Source organism: Camelina sativa, chromosome 4, assembly GCF_000633955.1.
Source record: "Camelina sativa cultivar DH55 chromosome 4, Cs, whole genome shotgun sequence".
Classification (NCBI taxonomy): Eukaryota; Viridiplantae; Streptophyta; class Magnoliopsida; order Brassicales; family Brassicaceae; genus Camelina; species Camelina sativa.
In genome coordinates this window covers 91790-96644 of record NC_025688.1, presented here as the reverse complement: position 1 = coordinate 96644, position 4855 = coordinate 91790, and positions in this window count along the sequence as shown.

Genomic DNA, 4855 nt, shown 5'->3' with positions numbered 1-4855 from the left:
CAATCCAGCCTAACCCATCCTCAAGATCCTAAGCAACTACTCACAAGAACACATGATTACCAACAAAGTCATAAATCCAGAAAATACTGAAACTTGCATTATTAGAAAGATAAATCAAAGATCTACAATATTGAAGAAAGAACCAAACTCAAATTCTCAATATTAAGAAAGTTATGAAACCAACAATATTGAAAAATTTAGTCTTTTTCTCCTTTAAAAGAAGTACAAGATGTTAGNTTCTCCTCATGAACTCACTAAGAGTTGGCTCCCTTTCTTCTTCACTTTTGGTTCTCTCAGGATCTTCCTCAGCTGACTGAGTTCTTGAACATGGCATCTGACTCGATCGACCACTCGGACCTCCACTCGGTCGAGTGCATGCTCGATTGGGGNATGCAAAAGGAATAATTCTAAAAAAGGTAAAAACTAGGTTTTTGACTCTCTAAAAAGCTGGACCCTTTTGGTGGCTGCAGGTACAAGCACTTATATAGAAAAAGTAGTGGAAGTNACTTCCTAGTAATCCTTGAAGACATTTTCGAATAGAACTGAAGGGAATACAANAAAGACAAAATAGCCAGGCGGCTCGACCAACTCGACCTGGTGCTCGGTCGAGTGACCGGCCGAGTTGGCTCCTCTTGTGCTCCTTCCACTCGGTCGAGGTGGCTCCTCTTGTGCTCCTCCCACTCGGTCGAGTCCCTCTCAGCACACGGTCGAGTGTCTAGTCGAGTGGGCAGTCGAGTTGGACTCCGGACCGTGGTTCTTCAGCCTTAGCTCTCTTGCTTTCTCCTCATGATTGCTTCACTTCTCCTTATCATTGCTTCCATGATCCTTAAGCTCCAAAATCACCTGTTTATGCATGAAAAGATGCAAATGCAATGCAACTAAACTCTAATGCAAGAACAGTCCTAAAGCTATGCAATAATGGTCAAAATGGTTTGCAAAAGATGTGAATATATTAAGGGAAAACAGGGTAAAATATATGAACATCAGAGATGTTGCGGATACTAGCCTGGTCTTTGTGCTCCTCGATCAGTTGCTTTACCTGAAGTCTTGGGCCATGAAAACTGAGAGGAGAGATGGAGCTAGAGAGATCTCCATTGAAGGATTGGTCACACCAATCTTGGTAGCTTGTGATGTGCCCCTAAAGGGAGTGGTTCATGAACCGAGATGGCTAGACGTCGACTACCTCACATTGGCGAGGTTCCTGGCTTATGAAAAGCCAAACGACATGCTGCTCTTCAAGTTTGTCCATCCCACCGCCGGCGCCGCCCAAATGATTCTGCCCAATGTTGTGTGCACCACGGTCCGGTTGGGGGATAACATCGACTTTGCACCACCTTTGGAGGAGCTGTACAATCCGGAGGAGGAATCATCAGCTGAAGGGAGAGAGACAACCGGGCAAGGACAGGGAGATAGCTCGGAAGATTTTGATTTCGAGGAGTATGTTTACTCTCAAAAGCAACCTGTTGGAGTGAAAAAAGCCCACAAGAGGATAACAAGTTTTTGGTGAGAAAGGTGAAGGATCTTACCGGCTTGGTGAAGATGATGGGAGGTCAGATCAAGGAGCTGCAAGACAAGGCAAGCTGTGCCTCAGCTCCCACCTCGGCTTACGCACCAACATGGATGGGGAGAAGCGGACCGCTAGGAGGAATTCGAGGACTGAAACCTCCAGAACCTCACAGAGCATCGTCCTACGAGCCCCAAGCAGAGGAGGATGTCACCAGACCAGATAGATCGCGGAGAAGCCACTCGGATGCCAATCCGAAGCACAACCCGATGGGGTACACGATTCCCTATCCAATGCCACCTCCGAGCACACATCCGGGTGACTACTCAGGGCCTTTCCTCCGCCTTACCAAATGCCGTATCAGATGCCCTACTCGATGCACCCTGCAAGTGGCTACACAGCGTCCTGGCGCCTGCTGATGCCGGTGACGACCCTAGCTACGCGTTGCAGAGTATAGAGGCTGCTACAACCTCCTTCTTCACCAACCCATGAGGTACCTCATTCATCAACCTTTGTAAATAACATTGCATTTAGTTCATCATGTGTGATTCTTGGACTCCTTTTGAGACTTTTATTTACACAGGGACTGTGTAATTTAAGTTTGGGCGAGGGTCCTAGGATGTATATAACATTGTGTTTTACTTTCTTATTTCAAATTTTTGCATGCTAGTTTTATTTATTTGAGTTTGCATCTATTTGCATATAAAACCCTAAAAATTTTGAAAAAAAAAGTGTTCACATAGTTGCATTTACATATTAGGATTGAGTCTAGTTTGCTTCATATAGGATTGTTGCATATGCATTTTAGGGGACAACGATTAAACCTCACCTTCCTACTTATGTCTTGTTTATTTGCTTGAGGGCAAGCAAAGACTAAGTTTGGGGGTGTTGATGTTACTATATTTTACCATATTTAAGGCCTTGTTTAGTTCATGTTTTGCATCATATAGAAATGATTCCTTAGGTTTTATAGCCATTTATGTCCAAATATACACTTAGGATGTTTAGAAGCATGCATTGCATACATTTGTGCATTTGGAGTATTATTAGGTGTTATGGAGCTCTAAAACGGTAAGGAATGACTTGGTGTTATTTCTGGAGCTAAATAAGAGGACTGAAAGTATCAGGAAGTGGATTCGCAAGTCAACTCGACCACAGCACTCGAGCAGGCACATGGTCGAGTACTCGGTCGGATTCATAACAAACTCCTCAAAGATCGATCCAAATGAAGATCTTCTGTTGCGATTCAGCTTCCGCATCCTTCATGAGAGTTGTAGGAAATTGAGATACCTTTCTAATTCCGGTGGTTTAAAGGCAATCAGAGTTATAGTACAAAAGTTATCCCGATTTTACTGAACGGATATCATCCAGATCGAAGACTCGAGCTACGTGACAGACCAACCACTCGACCATGCACTCGACCGAGCACATGGTCGAGCTGACCGCCGCCTATCTGTTTTGTCCTCTAGCTAACTAGGGCTTCTCTCTCTTTACTATATATATGTGTACTGGCACTTGTGGTCGAAGGGTGAGACCCTGGAGACCATGTAGACACCTCATAACCTAGTTTTTGCCATTTTTAGCTGCTTTTACTTTATTGCATCATCTCTTATCTTTTCTAGGATTTTCGTAGATTTGTAACCTTCATAACTTTAAATCTATTGTCAATATTGTTCATCTTTATCTCATCTTTCTAATCATGGTAGTTTCATTAATTTCTGGGTTTGTGTTCTTCATGATGATTTTTAGATCTTATTAGTGCTTAGGATCTTAGGGATGGATTAGGTTGGGTAAAGGTTATGGTTGTTTAGATTGGTCAAACTTGATTGTTATATATATCTTCTAGATTAGATATGCTCTATGCTATTCTTATACTGAGAGGGTAAGGATAGTTCATAAGCTTCTTAGCATCATACCAATGTCTAAGTTGTTAGATAAGGCTAATACTAGAGATTATCATGAAACATGCTAAGAGATTAGATGTTTACTATGATTTTTGACATTGATGATCTGGTTGTTCAATGCCTGCTTTGATATGTAATAGCTAGTGAGAACTAGGTCTAAGAAGTATCTTGGCTTGATTGTTATTGTCATGAGAATGGATTAACATGTATTAGAAGATCATTGTCTAGAGATAGCTCATTGTTGATTGAGGTTTGTTGACCAATTTAGATAGCCATAGCTTGAGTCCATCCCATGAATCCATCCTTAGGATTTTCTTTGTTTATTGATTTCCCTGTTTAAGTATTGTTAATTGCTTGTTGTTTGCTCTGTTTTCATTATTTGCTCTGTTTCTGTTCATTCGCTTGTCAACTCGACCTCCCACTCGACCATGCACTCGACCGAGTGCTAGGTCGAGCTCCATTTTACTTTCTTGCTTATGCATTGTTCTGTTCATGTTTTCTTCTGCTTATTAGTTAATTCTGCTTAGTCTTGTTTATTGCACTTGTTCTACAGTTTAATTCAGCATTAGTATTGTCTTAAGTTGCCTTAGTTCATTGCATTTCATTATTGTCATTAGGTTGTTAGAAACAAATCAACTTGATATTTGGCTTAACTTGAATGCATTGATCACATCTTAACTGCTTACATATCACACTCTTTATGGATTGACATCCTTTATGCTACAACATCATAAGGGAATCGAAACACCTTGCATTACATTCTGATCATCTTAGCCTAAGTCTGTTTGTTTGCATGTCATCATTCATTCATTCATAGGTTAAGATAGAAAAACCCATGTTTCAATTGGCGCCGTTACCATTAGGGTATTTATATGTTCCAGTCGAGATTTCATTGTTTCAAGATTAAGCTATGCTACTTTTGATTCTATTACTCAAAGAAAACGGTCGAGTGCTTGTTCGAGCAACTGGTCGAGCACCTGTTCAGAGTCTCAAAATCAAAGAAAAAGATGTGGCAATGGAACTCCCACATGATCAGACTGAACCAGAAAGGAGAAGGAAGATTGGTGATAGTGATGCTCCCACAACTCATACTCAGAGATTTGGGATAGTGCCTCCTGCTGTCCATAACACAACCTTCACAATCAAGAGTAGTCTTATCTCAAGGGTTCAAAGCATCAAATTTCATGGACTGCCTACTGAGGACCCACTTGCACACCTTGATGAGTTTGATAGGCTCTGTAGCCTCACCAATATAATTGGAGTTAGTGAGAATGTCTTGAAGCTGAGATTGTTCCCTTTTTCTCTAGGAGATAAAGCACATCAGTGGGAGAAGACTCTACCTCCTGGAAAAATCACCTCTTGGATTGATTGTAAGAAGGTATTCCTTGCAAAGTTCTTCACTAGCTCAAGGACTGCATATTTGAGGAATGAAATTTCAGGATTTCTC